Below are 25182 nucleotides of genomic sequence, written 5' to 3'. Positions count from 1 at the left end.
GATCTACCCCTTTCTTGCCAGCTTGCTGTTGCTTGAGCCCCAACATAAATCATTTGCAGCTTCACTGAACATTACAGGTGTTACCAAGTGCGTGAGACTCTGCAAACAGAATTTATAAACCTAGTGGAAAAAATGTAAACTCTCTATAGATATTATTTACTATACATTTTACATTTGATCATTTCAAGTCAGTTGCAATAATTATCTTTTTTTCCCTGCCTGCCGTTGCTAGATTTCTCTTCCCCCGTCTCTTCTATCTTCTGTTCTGTTTCCTGCCAGATCGCTTTCTGCATCTATGTATTTCTCTGCTGTTCTCTTCTCTTACTCACCTCCCTTCTTTTTCTCTCTCCAGCTCATGACAGGGGATCCCGTGAGTTGTGTGACTGGAGCTTCACGGACCATGAAGTCAGCGGGATGTTAGAGTCAGTCTCAAAGCGGTAAGAAAAGCTGAGCTCATTTCACCCTCTGGCTCTTTTTCATTTCCCAGAATAAGAAAGATAGATTTTGAAAGGCACACAGAGTAGAATTGTAAAAAACAGACATTTCAAGCTAAAACTCAGATATTTGTTTGGTATGCAATTCTCAATATTTAAAACCATATGTACTTTTTATGTAGAAGTCTTCGTTCCTTATAAGCAAGATAGTGCAGAAATTCAAGTTTATAGTATTCACTTATCCTGTGTTAATTTGCAAACTCAGAGTACTTCTTTTTATGGATAAGTGCAGTCTAGAGAGAAACACGCACACACACATACACATATTTAAACATGTGTGTGTATTTATACAGCTGATTTGACACATAGGAGGGACCAATGTCAAGCTAAGTGACCACTATCTTCAGATGACAGTAATAACCATGTCCAAGCAAAAATTTTAGGATAGCTATACTTTAAAATAATTTTCTAGAATAAGGTGTCCTTTGTGGGAGAAATAAGGAGAAACACTACAGTATTTCTGTCCATTATATGACTAATATCTTGCATTTTCACCAGTTTTCACATTTGCAGACTTAAGCTCTTAATTTGCTTTTCACTCTGAGCTGGTGGGTGTGTATTAGCTGGTATGGATTTTCCCAAATGCATCATAGCACCCAAAGAGAGAATCCAGTTCTTCATTCCCAAGCACACAGCCAAAAACAGCAGCATGCAGGAGATTACACAGCAGTACTGAGAAGGCAAATGTGAATCTAGCTATGGGTAAAACTTGTTAGAAAGTGCAGCATGATCTTTCTGTGTCTCAAGTTGCTGTTTTCTCACTCTGCCCTCCCCTTTCCATAGAGTATAATAGAAGTTTTAACTTGACACCTCACTGTGCTGGCACCCACCTGGTCTTCCTTAAGATGGAGTTGAGCTGTTTATTGAGAGTGGATGTTCAGTTCGTAAGACATGGGGATGAGAAGAAGTGGCCCATAAGTGGAGGAAAAAGTGGATTTCTTTGATAATGTATACGAAAGTTTCTTATATGCACGTGTACTGTCGATTCATGCCAAGTTTTTAAAAGTACAGGTCTTATTTATTTAACATACTCCTTTATGGGATCTGCACTATATTTTGATAAGATAGAACTTTGCTTTTTAGTCCCAAATACAGTGGTCCCACAAGTTACAATAATGCCAGCTTAAAATATTTTTTATCATACAGTGATCTTTCCTCGGCTACACTAACTTGACATAGCATTACTGACTCTGTCAGCACATAATGACTATTCATCCAAGTACAGGCGCTCATACCTTCCCACCTGTTTGTTTTCCATCTATCTACACCCTTCTCAGCCAGAGTATCAATCAAAGAAAGGTGGGGTGGAGATTTGGGAAGGGGTAGTTTAATGATTAGTCATGTCTTAGTGCACCAAGAGCCTGTGCTTGGTTTGAACAGTCATCCGATGAAGGTCAGTAAGACCGAAACGTGATTCTTAGTCGTCTGTACAGACTTCAATTTAATAAATTGTATCATAATTGTATCATAATTTGCATTATTTTGAGTGCTGGATTTCTTTTTGAATTGTTCGGAGGGTTGGGAACTCTATTGGTGGAGTGTCATACTCCCACCACTATAAATACACATTAGCTAACTTGGACAAAGCATTATTTGGCTTTCAGCTATCTCTCCCTGCTCCACCATTCACAACTCTCGGCAAGGGCAATTGCTCTTGTGTTCTCTATGAGAGAGCTGCTGCCTCTAGTAGCAACTTCTCTACCTGCCGAAAAAAAGGATCCACTACTGAAAATCCAGCTGCAAGATCCGTCTCTCCCATGACATCACTTGTCACGTGACAGTTGGAAGGCCCTCATACACATTTGATAGTCAATTAATCCCACCAGTATCTGCAGATTGATTTGGTTGACTTTTATCCAATGTATATGGAGGCCTATAGGTAAGAGGACTGATCAGCAGTCAGAGCACCAGTTGTAAGGTAAAAAATTATAAATGAGAAGGGATGGAACCAGACACAAGTCAGATTTCATAGTCTGGTTTCCCAGGATCAAGGACAAGGTTTTTAAGAATACATAACACAAGGCTGTACCCGATTTCACAGGCCAAAGATGTCATTGTAAAGGGCACAAGGCCATAAGTCATCAGCTGGAGCTGGTTCCTTTGTCAACCTGACACGGCGAAAATGCTGACAAGAGCAAGAGGACATTGCTGGAAGGGCTAATTGCCTTAAATGTGCGCTAATCCAGGCAGCGTGACCTTTTTCATGGAGCAATGTGCTGCCGATAACGATGATTTTTGTGCATTTTGCTCATTCTTTGGTTGATTGCTGGCCTTTCTTGACGGCCAGACACTAGTTGACTGTTTATTGGTTCATCTAAATTAGCCTTTAGTCAAGCTTCTATGTTGTTAAGGCAATCTGCTGTCAGCCGGTATGAACCCAGTCAAATAAGTAATACTACATACTAATTTCTGAAAGAGTTCCAGGATTTAAATTTATTTTCAGTTTTCATTTGTGCAACTTTATATAAACTTTTTTTGTTTAAATCACTTTTAACTGATGCAAAAAAACAGCCCATAAAGTAATTGCCTGTGCTTGATTAACATCATCAGAAAAATGTTTAAAATCAGCTTGTTTTGCATGTTTAGTACAGTTTAATGCAAATAAATGCCTGTCATAAGGGTAAAAATGTTTGCAGCCAGTCTCAAGAAACTGGAATAATATACAAATTCATAAAGTTTATACACTGTGGTGGATAATCAAGTGGTCAGACTCATAACGCTATACATGTAGCAGAAGGAGCCACAAAATGTTACGATATATAATTTAGCAGAGTAATGGGATTGCTATATAATGGATCCCTGAATTACCGTATATGACATCTTGGTATTTTTTTATCTAAAGATTTCAGCTTTCAACAACCTTTTAAATATTAGAGGTTTTGCCTTCAAGTATCCAATTGATGTGTTACTTGTGTCTTCTGAGTTGTATTTATGCAGTGGGTACGGAAAGTATTCAGACCCCTTTAAACTGTTCACTCTTTGTTTCATTGCAGCCATTTGGTAAATTCAAAAAGTGTTTTTTTTCTCATTAATGTACACTCTGCACCCCATCTTGACTAGAAAAAAACAGAAATGTAAAAATTTTTGCGAATTTGACGTGGCTTCAGAACAACTCTGTGACCATTCTTGACTGGCCCAGCCAGAGCCAGGACCTAAACCCAATTGAGCATCTCTGGAGAGACCTGAAAATGGCTGTTCACCAACGTTCACCATCCAACCTGATGGAACTACTGAGGAAGAATGGCAGAGGATCCCCAAATCCAGGTGTGAAAAACTTGCTGCATCATTCCCAAGAAGACTCATAACTGTACTAGCTCAAAAGGGTGCTCCTACTCAATACTGAGCAAAGGGACTGAATACTTATGACCATGTGATAATTCAGTTTTTCTTTTTTACTAAATTTGCAAAAATGTCTACATTTCTGTTTTTTTCAGTTAAGATGGGGTGCAGAGTGTACAGTAATGATAAAAAAATGAACTTTTTTGAATTTACCAAATGGCTGCAATGAAACAAAGAGTGAAAAATTTAAAGGGGTATGAATACTTTCAGTACCCACTGTAATTAGTGCTGCCCTAGGCACTGAAATCTCATCTTTTACTGGGACTGCCCTTTGCAATTTGGGAAAATTGGCAAAACTTAAAGGGGTTTTCCAGTACTGGGACAGCCTCTTCTCAGTCAATATGTTTCCTACATAAAAAAAATAACACCTATGCTCACCTAACAATGTTACACGACCACTGGGAGACCAGGTGCCAACATTACAGGAACGTCACTGCCACCAGAGGTGAGTATACTGTAGTATTATTAATTTATATGGAGAAATCATATTGATTGAGAAGGGGTTGTTCCAGTAGTGGAAAAACTCCTTTAGTGGGTTTTCTCGGATTCCAGAAAGGAATTATATAAATATCTTATGAAATACCCGTGATTTATCTTCCTGACCCAACACCACCAATACATCAGTCCTAGCTGGTCATTTCTAACTTTATTTGTAGCCAGGGAAAGCGGGTAACCCAATAATGATAAGTACACAAAATAAAAAAAGTTTTTCTGACTTTGCACTGCACTTTTGCACTTCAGGTTGTAAATAATTGAATAAAAGTTATTTTTTAATCACCCCAATTTTTGCTATATCTAGTTCATTGCTAACTTTGCTGCAGTGATCATGTGCAAAAGAGATGAACAAAAAGATCTGCAGGACCCTGGTCCAGTGACCATGTTGGTGGTCTGTTATTGCCAGACTAGAGCCCTGTGATCCTCCTCCTACCTGTCGGAATCCCCAGCACTTTTTCTGATTAGTAGGCCTGGCACAACGTGATATGTACGTTGCGCTGGAACAATGCCGTCTCAGAGCCTATTAATCAGAAAAGGTGTCTAGGAGTCCTTCAGTTAGGAAGGGACTGCAGGTCTCGGGTCCAACGGGTAGGGACTACAGATGTGGCAGCTGGGCCAGGATTTTGTGAATCATCTTATTCCAATCTAATATGCCAAACATCCACTTGTCCACTGAAGCCAAAGACTGGCCTCAGGATTGATGCTTGCACATATGATTGGCTGCAGTGGTCATGTGGATGTGTGGTATCTTTGCTAGAATAGCAGAGCTAGAACGGCCGTAATAAAGCAAATAAGTATTGGGTTTGTATTGTTTTTAGTTTTAAACCTTTTCCTGCTAATTTTGTGTGTAGTTGCGGGGGGCGACACATTCCCCAGGACGAAGCCATGGGAAGGATGACGACGATGGCTTCGGAATTTTAATGCGATATCCGGAGTGTCGCATTAAAAAAATTACGTAATAAGCCATTTCGTGTCCATAAGTACCGGGGCGCAGGGACGTATTATTATGGACCACATCGGAAAGGGGATAAGTGGTAAAAAAAAATCCGAAATTTTTTAAAAAAGTATCGTTTTTAGGCTATGGGGCTGGGTGAAGGCTTATTTTTTGTACACTGCCCTATGTATTTATTGATACCATTTTGGAGTAGATATAATGTTTTGATTGCCTTTTATTGCATTTTATTGCAATGTTGCAGCAGTAAAAGAAAACATAATTCTGGCGTTTACTTTTTTTGTTGTTGCACCTTTTACTGATCGGATAAATTTACTTTATATTTTGATAGATCAGACATTTCTGAATGCAGCGATACCAAATATGTGTATTTTTTTATTTATTTTAATATTTTTTTTATTTTGAATGGGGCAAAAGGGGAGTGATTTAAACTTTTGTTTTTTTAATTTTATTAACATTTTTTTTACACTTTTTTTTTTTTACTTTTACTGTCTTCAATAGTACAGTTAGGAGACTTGAATCTGCAACCTTCCGATCGCATGTCTACGCATAGCAGGGCTTCAGCTAAAAATCATGATCTTCTATGGTCACTGGTCGTTAATAGGAGATTCACAATGACAGGCACAGGGGCACCGTCGGACTGGGGCACCGGGACACCGGAGAATCCTCCGGTGGGCCCCGCCCCAGCCCCTGCCTCCTTCATTTGTGCCTGCCATGCATGCTCATAGCTGCGGGGAGCAGGGCGCACTTTATTGTATATCCGGCAGTGGCATCGCACTGGCAGACTGCACAGGTGATGGGAAGTGCAGGCGCAGCTCCTTCACATCACCTGCTGCCGCTGCCGGCTTCTATTACTCTGCCAGGAGAGCTGAGCTGTGTGTGTGCCGACCCTCACTTCAGCCAGCACAGTCAGAGGAACAGCTGACTGTGAGGCTGAATCTGAGAGGAGACAGCACACAACAGTACAGATGTCCCGCAGTCACCTGTTTCCTGTACTGCGACTCTCTGCTCCTCTTCCACAAAGCCCTGGGCAGCAGTGTAAACTGTTAGTTTTCTTTGTGTGAGCTCACAGCTCAGGCAAGGAGCTGTGCTGTGATTGGTCAGCTGTCCTGCCCAAGCAGCACACGGCACAGCCATGTATTGTGCAGTGGAGCAGAGGGATGGCTGCAGTCAGTGTGACTGTAAGTACAGAACTATATGATGCCTGCACCCTGACTAGATCTCTGGCCATAGAGGCAGTTAGGGGAGGGGGCCCCATACAACCTAAAGGTAACGGGAGGGGGCCCACAGTGATATTCTAATTTTCTTGTGGGCCTCCTCCCCCATTTTGTCAACCACCTCTATTTTACTGTGGCTCCCCTTTCCCTCTCTCAGTAAGCCCACAGGAAAATAGAAGTGACACAGTGGGAGAGTGACACACAGGAAAATAGAGATGAAACAGTGGGGGAGGGGGCCCACGGGAAAGTAGAGGTGACAGTGGGGGAGGGGACACACAGAAAAATAGAGGTGACATAGTGGGGGAGGGGGCCCACAGGAAAATATAGAGGTGACACAGTGGGGGAGGGGGCCCACAGGAAAATAGAGGTGACACAGTGGGGGAGGGGGCCCACAGGAAAATAGAGGTGACATAGTGGGGGAGGGGGCCCACAGGAAAATAGAGATGAAACAGTGGGGGCGGGAACACACAGGAAAATAGAGGTGACAGTGGGGGAGGGGGCCCACAGGATATTGGGTGACACAGTGGTGAAGGGGGTCCTCAGGTAATTAACACCTTTACGACATCTGCCTTACATGTATGGCTCGTGTTAAATGCCACCATCAATCTCTGACAGCAGCATATAACACATGCCAACATGTGTGCACATCATTCTCTCACCCATTGGGGCCCATTATGTGATCGTGGGTCGCCGATGGGTTGTAATGACAGCCAGGGGTCTTCTTCCTGTGGCCAGGCTTTAAAGGAGACCATGATTTCTGCTATATACAGTGATGCTGTAGTATCACTGTATATAATAGCACATGTGATCGGATGATCGCATTTTCATGTCCTCTAAGGGGGCTAACTGTACCAGTGAAAGGTAACAAAAAAATAAAAAAAATTCCTAAAAGTTCAAATCACCCCTTTTTATCCAATTGAAAATAAATATATTTAAAAAATAAAAAACAGATATTTGGTATTGCTGGGTTCAGAAAAGTCCGATCTATCAAAATATAAAAACAATTAACTTGATCAGTAAACACCGTAAACAGAAACAACTCAAGAACGCCAAATGTCCTTTTTTCTGTTCGCCACAATTACACAAAAAAAGCTATAACAAATGATGAAAAAAATCAGATCTATCCCAAAATCATACTAATGAAAACAATGTCTCGCCCCAACAGAAAGCTTCCCTGTGTGTAATAATTGTTTTTATATGTCTTGCTGTGGTATATAGAGGATCTGTCAGCTCTCCTGTGTGGTGTAGTATATAGAGGATCTGTCAGCTCTCCTGTGTAGTGTAGTATATAGAGGATCTGTCAGCTCTCCCGTGTGGTGTAGTATATAGAGGATCTGTCAGCTCTCCTGTGTGGTGTAGTATATAGAGGATCTGTCAGCTCTCCTGTGTGGTGTAGTATATAGAGGATCTGTCAGCTCTCCTGTGTGGTGTAGTATATAGAGGATCTGTCAGCTCTCCCGTGTGGTGTAGTGCAGTGATTTTCAACCTTTTTTGAGCCGCGGCACACTTTTTATACTTAAAAAATCCCGAGGCACACCACCAACCAAAATGGCACAAAATGGTGCGTCCAGGTTTGAGATGAAAGTCTGCAGTCATTCTATGTGACTGCAGGCTTCTGAATTCTCACAGCGCAAGCACTGCACACTTTCAGGATTCTCCCTTGCCGGTGGCCAGAGTGGACGGTCATGACAGCACAAGTATGTGATTTGGATACTTCTGGTCACATTCTAACTAGACGTGTCCGGCCTCAGTCAATTCATTTTCATTGAATGAGGCCACACATGTCTAGTCAGCACGTGACCGCATGTATGTAAATCACCAACATCAGAGAATTATGATAGCAGCGCGCACTGTGAGAATTCAGAAGTCTGCAGTCACATAGTATGACTGCAGACTCATCACAACCTTGGACATCCCCTTTAATGTTCCTAACAAATAAAAATGAGAATTAGTATCACAAAAAAACCACATTTACATCCATGTACCTGATAGATGACGTTGTTTGTGGAGTCGCCTCTTTCTTTTCATCTTCACCTTGTCCAGATGCCATGATGACTCTTCTCATCCACCGGCAGAGCTCGTTTCTGCAGACTTCCATCTTCTCCTGTCTTCTGCAGCACATCCCGACACAACACCCTTAAAGATAGCAGTGTTATTATAATGCTCCGGAATAACAATATCTGCCCTAGGCTGAGCCTCTGAGTAAATAATTGCCCCTCACTTTATTCCCAGCACATAATATGACCCTCACTGTCCCTCTTATGGTACATGCCATCCACACTACCCTCTCTCTCTTTTCCATACTTCACACTGCCTTCTCATACGGTGTCCCTCATAGAGAGCCCAGTCTCTCTACTGTGCCCCTTCATTACACTCCTCCTACTTGGCATACTGTCTCCTCCTGGCTGTTACCCTCACACTACTCAGTATCTATTATGTGTCCACTCACACTTTCATCCCCCCATACTGTCTGCACACATTTCTAATAGCCTCCTCCTGTACATCCCCCCCCTGCTAACATACCCCTTTGCTCTCTCCATATTTCCTCCTCACACATTCCCCCCTCACACATTCCCCCGACTCCCCATACTGTCCTCACACATCCCATCACCGTTGCTCCCAGTACTGTCAGCACACATTTTTCCCCTCGCTACTGTGTCCACCCCCATCTCCCCACTCACCCCCACAGAATATATCCACTGCCCTTCCGATAGAATAAATCCATCCCCTTCCACAGAATAAATGCACCCTGCCCCACACATGCTAAATAAATTCCAGCCCCCCCCACGTACACACTGAATAAATCCCCCCACACACACTGAATAAATCCCCCCACACACTGAATAAATCCCCCCCCACACACTGAATAAATCCCCCCCCACTGAATAAATCCCCCCCCACTGAATAAATCCCCCCCCACACTGAATAAATCCCCCCCCCCACTGAATAAATCCCCCCCCACTGAATAAATCCCCCCCACACACTGAATAAATCCCCCCCCCACACTGAATAAATCCCCCCCCCACACTGAATAAATCCCCCCCCCCACACTGAATAAATCCCCCCCCCACTGAATAAATCCCCCCACACTGAATAAATCCCCCCACATACTCCCCATAAACCCACCCCACGCTGAATCTTCGGTGTCTTCAGCTCCACAGCACAGGAGCACTTACCACCAAGTCTCTTCTTTCTCCTGCGCGCCGGATAGTGACGTCAGCAGCGTGATCACATGACTTGATCACGCTGCTGGCGTCGCTCTGACCCGGCAGTCAGAGCCTCAATTGTACTCGCAGCTGGTAGATGTCCGCGAGTACAATTGATCTCCGGGAGCCGGCGCGCTGCAGCTTCTCTGTGCCGGCTGTCAGCTTGACAGTCGGCACAGAGAACAGCTGACTCCCGTTCCCCGCGGCACACCCGACCATGTGTCGCGGCACACTAGTGTGCCGCGGCACACTGGTTGAAAAACACTGGTGTAGTGTATAGAGGACCTGTCAGCTCTCCCATGTGGTGTAGTATATAGAGGACCTGTCAGCTCTCCCGTGTGGTGTAGTATATAGAGGATCTGTCAGCTGTCCTGTGTGGTGTACTATATAGAGGATCTGTCAGCTCTCCTGTGTGGTGTAGTGTATAGAGGATCTGTCAGCTCTCCCGTGTGGTGTAGTATATAGAGGATCTGTCAGCTCTCCTGTGTGGTGTAGTGTATAGAGGATCTGTCAGCTCTCCTGTGTGGTGTAGTATATAGAGGATCTGTCAGCTCTCCCGTGTGGTGTAGTATATAGAGGATCTGTCAGCTCTCCCGTGTGGTGTAGTATATAGAGTATATAGAGGATCTGTCAGCTCTCCCGTGTGGTGTAGTATATAGAGGATCTGTCAGCTCTCCCGTGTGGTGTAGTATATATAGGATCTGTCAGCTCTCTCGTGTGGTGTAGTATATAGAGGATCTGTCAGCTCTCGCGTGTGGTGTAGTATATAGAGGATCTGTCAGCTGTCCTGTGTGGTGTAGTATATAGAGGATCTGTCAGCTCTTCTATGTGGTGTAGTATATAGAGGATCTGTCAGCTCTCCCGTGTGGTGTAGTATATAGAGGATCTGTCAGCTCTCCTGTGTGTTGTAGTATATAGAGGATCTGTCAGCTGTCCTGTGTGGTGCAGTATATAGAGGATCTGTCAGCTCTCCCGTGTGGTGTAGTATATAGAGGATCTGTCAGCTCTCCTGTGTGGTGTAGTGTATAGAGGATCTGTCAGCTCTCCCGTGTGGTGTAGTATATAGAGGATCTGTCAGCTCTCGCGTGTGGTGTAGTATATAGAGGATCTGTCAGCTGTCCTGTGTGGTGTAGTATATAGAGGATCTGTCAGCTCTTCTATGTGGTGTAGTATATAGAGGATCTGTCATCTCTCCCGTGTGGTGTAGTATATAGAGGATCTGTCAGCTCTCCTGTGTGGTGTAGTATATAGAGGATCTGTCAGCTGTCCTGTGTGGTGCAGTATATAGAGGATCTGTCAGCTCTCCCGTGTGGTGTAGTATATAGAGGATCTGTCAGCTCTCCTGTGTGGTGTAGTGTATAGAGGATCTATCAGCTCTCCCGTGTGGTGTAGTATATAGAGGATCTGTCAGCTCTCCCGTGTGGTGTAGTATATAGAGTATATAGAGGATCTGTCAGCTCTCCCGTGTGGTGTAGTATATAGAGGATCTGTCAGCTCTCTTGTGTGGTGTAGTATATAGAGGATCTGTCAGCTCTCTCGTGTGGTGTAGTATATAGAGGATCTGTCAGCTCTCGCGTGTGGTGTAGTATATAGAGGATCTGTCAGCTGTCCTGTGTGGTGTAGTATATAGAGGATCCGTCAGCTCTTCTATGTGGTGTAGTATATAGAGGATCTGTCATCTCTCCCGTGTGGTGTAGTATATAGAGGATCTGTCAGCTCTCCTGTGTGGTGTAGTATATAGAGGATCTGTCAGCTGTCCTGTGTGGTGCAGTATATAGAGGATCTGTCAGCTCTCCCGTGTGGTGTAGTATATAGAGGATCTGTCAGCTCTCCTGTGTGGTGTAGTGTATAGAGGATCTGTCAGCTCTCCCGTGTGGTGTAGTATATAGAGGATCTTTCAGCTCTCCCGTGTGGTGTAGTATATAGAGTATATAGAGGATCTGTCAGCTCTCCCGTGTGGTGTAGTATATAGAGGATCTGTCAGCTCTCCCATGTGGTGTAGTATATAGTTGATCTGTCAGCTCTCCCGTGTGGTGTAGTTTATAGAGGATCTGTCAGCTCTCCCGTGTGGTGTAGTATATTGAGGATCTGTCAGCTCTCCTGTGTGGTGTAGTGTACAGAGGACCTGTCAGCTCTCCTGTGTAGTGTAGTATATGGAGGATCTGTCAGCTCTCCCATGTGGTGTAGTATATAGAGGATCTGTCAGCTCTCCTGTGTGGTGTAGTATATAGAGGATCTGTCAGCTGTCCTGTGTGGTGTAGTATATAGAGGATCTGTCAGCTCTCCCGTGTGGTGTAGTATATAGAGGATCTGTCAGCTCTCCCGTGTGGTGTAGTGTATAGAGGATCTGTCAGCTCTCCCGTGTGGTGTAGTATATAGAGGATCTGTCAGCTCTCCCGTGGGGTGTAGTATATAGAGTATATAGAGGATCTGTCAGCTCTCCCGTGTGGTGTAGTTTATAGAGGATCTGTCAGCTCTCCCGTGTGGTGTAGTATATAGAGGATCTGTCAGCTCTCCCGTGTGGTGTAGTATATAGAGGATCTGTCAGCTCTCCCTTGTGGTGTAGTATATAGAGGATCTGTCAGCTCTCCCGTGTGGTGTAGTATATAGAGGATCTGTCAGCTCTCCCATGTGTAGTATATAGAGGATCTGTCAGCTCTCCTGTGTGGTGTAGTATATAGAGGATCTGTCAGCTGTCCTGTGTGGTGCAGTATATAGAGGATCTGTCAGCTCTCCCATGTGGTGTAGTATATAGAGGATCTGTCAGCTCTCCTGTGTGGTGTAGTGTATAGAGGATCTGTCAGCTCTCCCGTGTGGTGTAGTATATAGAGGATCTGTCAGCTCTCGCGTGTGGTGTAGTATATAGAGGATCTGTCAGCTGTCCTGTGTGGTGTAGTATATAGAGGATCTGTCATCTCTCCCGTGTGGTGTAGTATATAGAGGATCTGTCAGCTCTCCTGTGTGGTGTAGTATATAGAGGATCTGTCAGCTGTCCTGTGTGGTGCAGTATATAGAGGATCTGTCAGCTCTCCCGTGTGGTGTAGTATATAGAGGATCTGTCAGCTCTCCTGTGTGGTGTAGTGTATAGAGGATCTATCAGCTCTCCCGTGTGGTGTAGTATATAGAGGATCTGTCAGCTCTCCCGTGTGGTGTAGTATATAGAGTATATAGAGGATCTGTCAGCTCTCCCGTGTGGTGTAGTATATAGAGGATCTGTCAGCTCTCTTGTGTGGTGTAGTATATAGAGGATCTGTCAGCTCTCTCGTGTGGTGTAGTATATAGAGGATCTGTCAGCTCTCGCGTGTGGTGTAGTATATAGAGGATCTGTCAGCTGTCCTGTGTGGTGTAGTATATAGAGGATCCGTCAGCTCTTCTATGTGGTGTAGTATATAGAGGATCTGTCATCTCTCCCGTGTGGTGTAGTATATAGAGGATCTGTCAGCTCTCCTGTGTGGTGTAGTATATAGAGGATCTGTCAGCTGTCCTGTGTGGTGCAGTATATAGAGGATCTGTCAGCTCTCCCGTGTGGTGTAGTATATAGAGGATCTGTCAGCTCTCCTGTGTGGTGTAGTGTATAGAGGATCTGTCAGCTCTCCCGTGTGGTGTAGTATATAGAGGATCTGTCAGCTCTCCCGTGTGGTGTAGTATATAGAGTATATAGAGGATCTGTCAGCTCTCCCGTGTAGTGTAGTATATAGAGGATCTGTCAGCTCTCCCATGTGGTGTAGTATATAGTGGATCTGTCAGCTCTCCCGTGTGGTGTAGTTTATAGAGGATCTGTCAGCTCTCCCATGTGGTGTAGTATATTGAGGATCTGTCAGCTCTCCTGTGTGGTGTAGTGTACAGAGGACCTGTCAGCTCTCCTGTGTAGTGTAGTATATAGAGGATCTGTCAGCTCTCCCATGTGGTGTAGTATATAGAGGATCTGTCAGCTCTCCTGTGTGGTGTAGTATATAGAGGATCTGTCAGCTGTCCTGTGTGGTGTAGTATATAGAGGATCTGTCAGCTCTCCCGTGTGGTGTAGTATATAGAGGATCTGTCAGCTCTCCCGTGTGGTGTAGTGTATAGAGGATCTGTCAGCTCTCCCGTGTGGTGTAGTATATAGAGGATCTGTCAGCTCTCCCGTGGGGTGTAGTATATAGAGTATATAGAGGATCTGTCAGCTCTCCCGTGTGGTGTAGTTTATAGAGGATCTGTCAGCTCTCCCGTGTGGTGTAGTATATAGAGGATCTGTCAGCTCTCCCGTGTGGTGTAGTATATAGAGGATCTGTCAGCTCTCCCTTGTGGTGTAGTATATAGAGGATCTGTCAGCTCTCCCGTGTGGTGTAGTATATAGAGGATCTGTCAGCTCTCCCATGTGTAGTATATAGAGGATCTGTCAGCTCTCCTGTGTGGTGTAGTATATAGAGGATCTGTCAGCTGTCCTGTGTGGTGTAGTATATAGAGGATCTGTCAGCTCTCCCGTGTGGTGTAGTTTATAGAGGATCTGTCAGCTCTCCTGTGTGGTGTAGTGTATAGAGGATATGTCAGCTCTCCCGTGTGGTGTAGTATATAGAGGATCTGTCAGCTCTCCTGTGTGGTGTAGTATATAGAGTATATAGAGGATCTGTCAGCTCTCCCGTGTGGTGTAGTATATAGAAGATCTGTCAGCTCTCCCGTGTTGTGTAGTATATTGAGGATCTGTCAGCTCTCCTGTATGGTATAGTATATAGAGGATCTGTCAGTTCTCCTGTGTGGTGTAGTATATAGAGGATCTGTCAGTTCTCCTGTGTGGTGTAGTATATAGAGGATCTGTCAGCTCTCCCGTGTGGTGTAGTATATAGAGGATCCGTCAGCTCTCCCGTGTGGTGTAGTATATGGAGGATCTGTCAGTTCTCCCGTGTGGTGTAGTATATAGAGGATCTGTCAGCTCTCCCGTGTTGTATATAGAGGATCTGTCAGCTCTTCTGTGTGGTGTAGTATATAGAGGATCTGTCAGCTCTCCCGTGTGGTGTAGTATATAGAGGATCCGTCAGCTCTCCGGTGTTGTATATAGAGGATCTGTCAGCTCTTCTGTGTGGTGTAGTATATAGAGGATCTGTCAGCTCTCCCGTGTGGTGTAGTATATAGAGGATCTGTCAGTTCTCCTGTGTGATGTAGTATATAGAGGATCTGTCCGCTCTCCCGTGTGGTGTAGTATATAGAGGATCTGTCAGCTCTCCCGTGTGGTGTAGTATATAGAGAATCCGTCAGCTCTCCGGTGTGGTATATAGAGGATCTGTCAGCTCTCCTGTGTGGTGTAGTATATAGAGGATCTGTCAGCTCTCCTGTGTGGTGTAGTATATAGAGGATCTGTCAGCTCTCGTGTGTAGTGTGGTATATAGAGGAGCTGTCAGCTCTCCTGTGTGGTGTAGTATATAGAGGATCCGTCAGCTCTCCGGTGTGGTGTAGTATATAGAGGATCCGTCAGCTCTCCGGTGTGGTGTGGTATATAGAGGATCTGTCAGCTCTCCTGTGTGGTGTAGTATATAGAGGATCCGTCAGCTCTCCGGTGTGGTGTAGTATATAGAGGATCCGTCAGCTCTCCGGTGTGGTGTGGTATATAGGATCTATCCTGTGTGGTATTTTTTAATGGCATGGTGGGCGCCAAGAAAGATTTTTCTCTGGTGGGCCCAAGGTACTCCAGTCCAACGCTGCACAGGGGTCTTCTGCGGACCTCTGGCTGTCATGACAACCCATCAGCGTCCCGCAACCTCGTGGTGTCAAGGGTGTCAATGGGTGGGTCTTGTGATGCGCTTCGCCCAGCGCATGTTAAATGACCCTGTCAGAGATTGATGGTGGCATTTAACTTGTTAACAGCCATGGGTGGAGGCACATGAATGCTGATCATAGACAGGAAAGATGCAGGCTCAGCGCCGGATCCCGCATCAAATGCAGGGACACGACCTTGGATTTACCTATACATGCAAGGTTGTTGTGAAGGGGTTAATGTCTGCTTTAAGACATTTCATCAACATAATGTATTAAGGTATTTTAATACTTACAAACCATATTCAGAAATACCATTCCCACACAACACTTAGATTTAACACCGAGAAAGAATTTCCAGGTTCCTGGATTACACTGAACTGTAGATAAATATCTGTCATTGATTAAAGTAATAAAGACTTAGTAAGTAATTAACAAATTGACTAGCTGCTGATCATTAAACATATTACAGTCGGGAGCTATGCAGCAATTACAGTTCTCCACGTTCATGCTATATAGCATGTCAGTCAGAGATCTTGTAGTGTGGGCTATAAGGGACAATGGAACACAGCTGGTGTACTGAGCAGTAGAAATGAATGCACTCCTAACAGGTTTATTAGAAAGATAGCCTTCTACACCCTTTAAAACAAATCGTAATTGTTCTTCTATTTTACATCAGCAGATGGGTAGCATTAAAAACAAGTTACTGTACATTGTTTTATGATTTATGCCTGTAGGATATTTTTTAAGTACAGGCATTATGAATGATCTTAAAGACGCACTCCCATCAAAGTGTTTATCCTCTTAATATATTGCAGTCGTCATATTATACAGCACTGTGTACTTACAATTGCTCATTTTGCCTTTCTATCCAGCTAATTCTTCTCTTTGCTGTATGTAGAAACAATAATTATTTTTCCCTGCTATAATCATTCTGCTTTTCAACTCCTGACCCAGCTGCTCAGCTCCTCCACCTACCAGGGACTTTTGCAATGACTCATAACTCGTGACAAGTGAATTTGTTTGAAAAACGATTGACAAACATGAATTCAGCACGAATATGGCACATTCTAATTCGTGATCGGAAACACAAGCAAAATTTTATAAAATCAGAGAAAATCGGAAACATTCAGTAAAAAGTGCAGGAAAATATTTGCGTTGCCTCTAAAGTATTTTCAGCACTGTGGCTATGATAATGGTGGTGTATCATGAGCACGTATTTGATGAGGGGAGGGCGTTTTCAGAGCTCAGAGGTTCAGCATGCTTGAAAGCAGTAATTTAAATTTTTTTTTCTAACTTTATGTGTGCTTATTGCAGCTAGCCAATCAGGGCGCAAGAAACATCCACAATGTCCTGACACAAAGGCTTGTGTCATTGGCTCCTGAAATCACATGTCCCTCTCCATATAAAGAGCGGATATCTTGTTTTAGCACCATTATGACACTGTAAGGCTATGTGCACACGTCAGGATTTCTTGCAGAAATTTCCTGACAAAAACTGGACATTTCTGCCAGAAATCCGCTTGCATTTTTTTCGCTGTTTTTTGCGTTTTTTGTGCGGTTTTTTTCGCGTTTTTTCCCAATGCATTAAATAGCGGGAAAAACGCGAAAAATCCGCAAAATTAATGAACATGCTGCTTTTTTTACCGCGATGCGTTTTTTTCACGGAAAAAGAACACATCATGTGCACAAAAATTGCAGAATGCATTCTAAATGATAGGATGCATATGTATGCGTTTTAACGCATTTTTATAGCAAAAAAAAGCAACGTGTGCACAAACCCTTACAGCACAGAGAGGCTGTTCCTGATGCTGGCAGCATTGACAACTAGATTTTAGCTAGTTAGCTAGGTGGTTGTTTATTTGTCAGATAGTTTAGCTAGGAAGTGTCCTATGTGGCAGTGAATTCGACCTTCCAGCAATATTTTTTTTTTGCCATTACTGAGGTCCACAGACAAAGACAGCAGGCAGATGTCTTACAAGTGTGTTGGGTGCTCCATGCACGAGTATACCATTCTAAATCTTATTTTTTCCACTAGCTAAATGTGAAACAGCCTGCTGTATCCCACCTTGTCATTTAGTGCTGGACTACAGCACTGCAAGGCTGCTGTTTTTGCGTTGACAACTGAACGTTTCTGTGATTGGAAGGCTATCACTGCAATGCACACTGTGTGCCTCACTGCTGTGTTGGGGAAAACCACTGTCAAGATTGTCTTTCAGCATGTTTTGATACTGCAGCATGGGTGCATCCCTTTCCAGTGGGGGAAGCAACTGGCAAAATTTACTTTTGTGTTGTGGATAGAAAACACTGGCAACCCAGTAGTGAGCACTATTTCGAGTCATAACTATACAGGTAACAATCATGTTGCAGAAAGTGATTAAAGCAGGGCTGTGGAGTTGGTAAGCCAAACCTCGAACTCCGACTCCTCAATTTCCCTGACTACCGACTCCACGACTCCTGACTCCACAGCACTGCCTCAGTACTGAGCATTTATATAAAGTTCATCACAGATTCATCTCAACTAAAAGCTGAGATCCTTAGATCGAGAACAGAACAGACGTTTATAGGACATTTCATAACTTTCCCAAATTATTCTCAAAACATTTCCAGCACATCAAACATTGAACTACTGTACCCAATTTATTATATATTTAGAAGTCGGAGTAGGCCCTTTTTATACGGCCTCCAACTCCAGCAAAATGAACACCGACTTCGACTCCACAGTCCTGGATAAATGTTGAGGAGGGAAAGAGCACACAATATAGGGTGACCTTAGAAGAAGAGGATAAAAGTAAAAAATATGGTAAGGCTCACCTAGTGGGTAACGTGGTAATCTCTGCTGCCTCTTGGCTGGGAAAGACCCCCAGGTAAAATTAATCAGAAAATAAAAACACTTTAAAATAGTCTGCGTGATTGGAAGAATTTCTCTTTCTAAAAAAAATATTAGAAGAAGGTTCTTTTATTGCGTCCCTATGCCATAATGGCGTCTTTCTGACGTAAAAAAGACCAAGAGGTCGGTTTATTTTTTTTTACTTGAAAAAGACACCATACATCGTAAAAGCTTGTTGTCTAATACAAGAACCTTCATCTAATATTTTGGCAGCAAGAGCCGTGCCACCTATTTTAAAGTATTTTTTTCTTCTAGTGAACAAAACACTCAAACGCAGGTGATCAAATCCTAGTTCACCTCAAGTAATCCGTATGATTCTGTTCCAAGTGACTTCATTGAAATATAAAAAAGGCATATTACTCTTTTTGGCTCTTATAAGATCGCCCACAAAGCAACAAAAAGCCTTTCTCACTTAATGTTAAAAGGAGTGTAGTCAGGGGAAATAGAAGTGCTACACACATGTGAATAATAGGAAAAGGAAGAATGAGCCACAGTCCTCGGGCGTGGTAAAAAACACTAATTGCTGGAAAAATACCCAAAAATGAGATAGGATAACCAGAGAGCAAAAATATGGAATGTCAAAAGGTCTAGAAACAGAGATGGAGTGAGAACTGAGAAATGAAAACCTAAGTATAAAATATTAAGAATGCAAAGTGAAAGTATATGTAGCAGGAAGTCCACAATCAACCAAGAAGATAAAAACAAAGAGACAATGTGTGAACTGGATAGCTGAAAAGCTTACATGGATTAATGCAAATATATGTGACACTAACAACTAACTAACAGCAGTAATTTGACTGTACTGTGATATCCAATTGGGGTGACAACATATCGCGGGCACCATGTACCTGACTATACAGTACGTACAGTGGGTTTGGAAAGTATTCAGACCCCTTTACATTTTTCACTCTTTGTTTCATTGCAGCTATTTGGTAAATTCAAAAAAGTTCATTTTTTTTCTCATTAATGTACACTCTGCACCCCATCTTGACTGAAAAAAAAACATATAGTGACAGTTTTCTCACGTACCGGAGACACTGACACACGTAGACCCATTCAAATGAATGGGTCTATGCACATGTCAGCGGGTTTTCACTGACCGTGTGTCCGTGTGCAAAACACGGAGACATGTCCGTTTTTTACCAGCAGCACATACCTTAATGCGTCACCTACACGTTCACACGTAGAACCTTGCACACTGTCCTCCGTGTGCACGGACGGCCGTGGGAGAAACAGCTCTACAGTAAGCGCTATTCCCCTGCTTGTGGTGCTGAAGCCGGCTGTCATCCACTCTCCCCTGCTCAGCCGAAAGCAGCGCGCGCAGGGGAGAAGGAATGAAAGAAAACCCGATGTGCAGTCCCCGCTATATTTTCCAACCAACCCAGCAAAACTTACAGGTGCGGGCTGCTATTCTCAGGCTGGTAAGGGGCCATGGCTATGCCCCCCTCAGCCTTAAAAAAGCAGCCTGCAGCTGCCCAGAAAAGGTGCATCTATTAGATGCGCCAATTCTGGAGCTTTGCCCGTTTCTTCCCACTGTCCTGTGGCATTGGCATATGGGGTAATAAGGGGTTAATGTCACCTTTCTATTGTAAGGTGACATTAAGCCAGCTTAGTACTAGAGAGGTGTCAATAAGACACCTATCCATTACTAATCCCACAGTTGTGAAAGAGTTAATAAAACACATACACTTAGAAAAAAACATTTTAATGAAATAAAGAAACACACAGGTTTTATTACCTACGGTATATTGTACGCTCAATCCAACTGAAGCCCTCATTCTCCTGTAAAAAATTCCCCAAAAAAGCAACAATATCCCATACCTGTCCACCATACAGTCAAGTCCCACGCTGTAAATCCATCTCAAGGGGTTAAATACATTTGCAACCGGGAGCACTGCTAATGCGAACGCTCCCGGCTGTAAAAGACTGGGGAATTAATGAAATGTAAGGGGCGGAGCTTCGGTGACTAGCGGTGCCGTCACTGAAGCTGCGCCCCCTGGCGGCATGAACTCATATGAACTCTGTAGCGTGGGAAAATATTCAGAAACCTTCCCAGGCTGGGGTGCATAGCCATGGCCCCTTACCGGCCTGGGAATAGCAGTCCGCCCCTGTGAGTTTTGCCGGGTTGGTTGGAAAATATAGGGGGGACCGCATGTCTGGTTTTCTTTCATCCCTTCTCCCCTGCTCGCGCTGCTTTTGGCCCAGCAGGGGAAAGCGGATGACAGCCGGCTTCAGCACCACAAGCAGGGGAACAGCCCTTACTGTAGCACTGTTTCTCCCACGGCCGTCCGTGTGTTCCTGATGCTTCCCGGCGGCCGTCCGTGTGATCCTGATGTGGCACATTGGCGGCACACGGCTGCCCCACGTGTGCTACATGGATGTACTACATGAGCACACGGACATGGATATCTCCGGTACCGACTTTTCCAGTACAGGAAATATTTGGACGTGTGAAACCACCCTAAGTCAGGGCTCTGACTGGGCCAGTCAAGAATGGTCACATAGTTGTTCTGAAGACACTCCTTTGTTATTTTAGCTGTGTGCTTAGGGCCATTGTCTTGTTGGAAGGTAAACCTTCAGCCAAGTCTGAGATCCAGAGCACTCTGGAAGAGGTTTTCATCCAGGATATATCTGCCCTTGGCAGCATTCATGTTTTCTTCAATGACAACCAGTTGTCCTGTCCCTGCAGCTGAAAAACACCCCCCATAGCATGATGCTGCCACCACCATGTTTCACTGTAGGGATTGTATTGGGCAGGTAATGAGCAGGGTCTGGTTTTCTCCACACATACCGCTTAGAATTATCATCTAAAAGGTCTATTTTTGAATCATCAGACCAGAGAATCTTATTTCTCATTGTCTGGGAGTCCTTCATGTGTTTTTAGGCAAACTCTATGTGGGCTTTCATATGTCTTGCACTGAGGAGAGGCTTCCGTTGGGCCACTCTGCCATAAAGGCCCGACTAGTGGAGGGCTGCAGTGATAGTTGACTTTGTGGAACTTTCTCCCATCTCCCTACTGCATCTCTGGAGCTCAGCCACAGTGATCTTGGGGTTCTTCTTTACCTCTCTCACCAAGGCTCTTTTCCCACGATTGCTCAGTTTGGCTGGACAGCCAGGTATAGGAAGACTTCTGGTGGTCACAACTTTCTTTCATTTAAGAATTATGGAGGCCACTGTGCTCTTAGGAACCTTGAGTACTGCATAAATTATTTTGTAACCTTGACCAGATCTGTGCCTTGCCACAATTCTGTCTCTGAGCTCCTTGGCCAGTTCCTTTGACCTCATGATTCTCATTTGGTCTGACATGCACTGTGAGCTGTGAGGTCTTATATAGACAGGTGTGTGCCTTTTCAAGTAAGTCCTATGAGTTTAATTAAACACAGCTGGACTCCAATGAAGGAGTAGAACCATCTCAAGGAGAATAACAAGGAAATGGACAGCATGTGACTTAAATATGAGTGTGTGAGCACAGGGTCTGAACACTTACACCATGTGATATTTCAGTTTATCTTTTTTAATAAATATGCAAACATTTCTACATTTCTGTTTTTTTCAGTCAAGATGGTGTGCAGACTGTACATTAATGAGAAAAAAATGAACTTTTTTGAATTTACCATATGGCTGCAATGAAACAAAGAGTGAAAAATTTAAAGGGGTCTGAATATTTTCTGTACCCACTGTACAAGTGCGTCTCACTAAAATAGATTATTACCAAAAAGGTAATTTATTTCAGTTCTTCAATCCAAAAAGTGAATCTTGTATATGATATAGACTCATTACAAACAGAGTGATCTATTTCTGTTAAAGGGAGTCCGTCACCCCATTTTTGGCCTATAATGTGCGGCCACCGCCATCAGGGGCTTATCTACAGCATTCTGGAATGCTGTAGATAAGCCCCGCTGTAACCTGAAAGATAAGAAAAACAAGTTAGATTATACTCACCCAGGGGCGTTCCGGGTGCGGTCTGGTCCGATGGGCGTCGCGGTCCGGGTCCATTGCCTCCCATCTTCATGCGATGACGTCCTCTTCCTTGCTTTCTGTCGCGGTACTTTATCTGCCCTGTTGAGGGGAGAGCAAAGTACTGCAGTGCGCAGGCCCTGGGAAAGGTCAGAGAGGCCTCAACAGGGCAGATAAAGTACGCCTGTGCAGGAGCTGTGACAGGAAGCAAGGAAGAGGACAGTGGATGGTATTGATAATGGTAAAAACTACAAAGAGAATAAATAGTGTATCTGTACTGGCAGATAACAGAGACAACAGCATGATACAGAGTGCAATTACATCAGTAACTCACATTACAGAGGCTGCACAGTAACATTACAACACAGGAATGAAGTTTTAATATCTATCTAAAGCAAAGTACATGCTGCAACACTGTCCTGCTCTATACAGGAATGGATCTATCTGTCTGCCGTGCCAAGAGCAGTAACTAAACTAGAAGATACAGAGACTACACGGTGGCTGCACTGCTGATTCTAACACAAATGCATTAGACTCTTACCGGGAACCACAAGTATGAGGGGTGATTGTAGTGAAGAGAGAGCCAGGACACACGTGTATCTCTTCAGAAAGCCCGAGAAAACTTGTCTGCAAAACTCGTTCTACTCGGAGAGCTGAGGGGGCCGTTCTAACCAGAATACACTGCTTACTTAAAGGAGAAAACACTCGTGTATGTAGAAACAGGATAAATGGCTAATTATTTACCTCTAAGGGTACTGTCACACAGTACCATTTTGATCGCTACGACGGTACGATTCGTGATGTTCTAGCGATATCGTTACGATATCGCAGTGTCTGACACGCAGCAGCGATCAGGGACCCTGCTGAGAATCGTACGTCGTAGCAGATCGTTTGGAACTTTCTTTCGTCGCTTGATCACCCGCTGACATCGCTGGATCATTGTGTGTGACACCGATCCAGCGATGTGTTCGCTTGTAACCAGGGTAAACATCGGGTAACTAAGCGCAGGGCCGCGCTTAGTAACCCGATGTTTACCCTGGTTACCAGCGTAAACGTAAAAAAAACAAACAGTACATACTTACATTCCGGTGTCTGTCCTCCGGCGTCTCAGCTTCTCTGCACTGTGAGCGCCTGCTGGCCGGAAGGCGAGCACAGCGGTGACGTCACCGCTCTGCTTTCCGGCTATGGTGCTTACACAGTGCAGAGAAGCAGAACGCCGGGGGACAGACACCGGAATGTAAGTATGTTCTGTTTGTTTTTTTTACATTTACGCTGGTAACCAGGGTAAACATCGGGTTACTAAGCGCGGCCCTGCGCTTAGTAACCCGATGTTTACCCTGGTTACCTGGGGACTTCGGCATCGCTCCAGCGCCGTGATTGCAAAGTGTGACCGCAGTCTACGACGCTGGAGCGATAATCATACGACGCTGCGACGTCACGGATCGTGCCGTCGTAGCGATCAAAATTGCACTGTGTGACAGTACCCTAAGGGTTGTAACTGGTACTACGCTATGAATTCATCTTGCTGCTCATGAATGGACAGAACAATCACTAATTGTGGAAACTTCACACTAGACCTCAAGCAGCTTGGGTTGTCTGCCTCTCCACTCTTCCTCCAGACTCTGGGACCTTGATTTCCAAATGAAATGCAAAATGTACTTTCATCTGAACACAACACCTTGGACCACTGAGCAACAGTCCAGTTCGTTTTCTCCTTGGCCCAGGTAAGACGCTTCTGGCATTGCCTATTGGCCATGAGTGGCTTGACACAAGGAATGCGACACTTGTAGCCCATGTCCTGGATACATCTGTGTGTGGTGGCTCATGAAGCAATGACCCCAGCAGCAGTCCACTCCTTGTGAATCTCCCCAAAATTTGTGAATGGCCTTTTCTTAACAATCTGTTCAAGGCTGCGGTTATCCAGTTTGCTTGTGCACCTTTTTCTACCACACTTTTTCCTTCCAAATGTTCTTTAATCCCATTGGAGTAATAAAAAATGTAATCTTTATTATGTATTTTTAAAATAACATTAAATTACTTATAACATTTAATAAATTAAGCAAAATGAACCACCACGGATTATTGCAGTTGCTACTGCGATGTTGAGAATGCTGTCAATATCCACAGACTACAACATTGCTGTAAAGGATATTATTCAATATCCAACAATTTTATACATTACTGCATTATGTTGCTCTTCTGCAGTAATATAATCTATTCTCTTATTAATAAAGTGTTCCAGTGTCTATCTGGTTCTGACAGCTGATTTGATAACCCTGGGTTATATAAATCATTATTAAGGTGCTCCGGTTAGGGTGCTCCGATGCCTGATATTTCTCAACATGCCAGGTAGTGAGTCCTCAGACATCTCATCAGCTGAGCTGATATCCTGTTTTAAATACAGTGATTCCCCAAGCTCCCCAAGCTCTGGGCTAATATCCTGTATTAAATACAATGATTCCTCAACGTCTGTGATGGTTCCCTAAGCCCTACGCGTTTCATCATAGTAATATAACTGCCATAATGATCAAGGGCTAACAGTATTCAAGGCTTGTAATAATTTTGTCGGTTTATATGATGTGGATTCCTACTGATCCATGGTTAAACGTGTCGGCATGGTTGCACTTTTTCCTTTCACTCAACTTTCCATTAATATGCTTGGATACAGCACTCTGTGTACAGCCAGCTTCTTTAGCAATGACCTTTTGCGGCTTACCCTCCTTGTGGAGTGTGTCAATGACTGCCTTCTGGACATCTGTCAAGTCAGCAGTCTTCCCCATGATTGTGGAGCCTACTGAAACAGACTAAGGGACCTTTTTAAACACTTAGCATAATTAACAAGAAACACCTGCAAAGGCTTCCTAATTTACTGAGATAATGACTTTTGGGTTTTCATTGGCTGTAAG

General features: G+C 44.0%; 1 protein-coding gene across 10 annotated transcripts in view; it reads left to right on the top strand.

The window, feature by feature from the left end:
* The window catches only part of DLGAP3 (DLG associated protein 3), an 811006-nt gene that overhangs the window by 239526 nt on the left and 546298 nt on the right, over positions 1 to 25182 (top strand). For all 10 annotated transcript variants that reach the window (XM_077295792.1, XM_077295791.1, XM_077295789.1 and 7 more), the window contains exon 2: positions 353 to 437. The gene's annotated coding sequence lies outside the window, so the exon portion shown is untranslated. The remainder of the gene's footprint in view (positions 1 to 352; positions 438 to 25182) is intronic.

This window comes from Ranitomeya variabilis, chromosome 3 (genome assembly GCF_051348905.1).
Source record: "Ranitomeya variabilis isolate aRanVar5 chromosome 3, aRanVar5.hap1, whole genome shotgun sequence".
Lineage (NCBI taxonomy): Eukaryota > Metazoa > Chordata > Amphibia > Anura > Dendrobatidae > Ranitomeya > Ranitomeya variabilis.
Note: the sequence above shows the minus strand (reverse complement) of the source record. Positions and strands in the feature narration are given on the sequence as shown.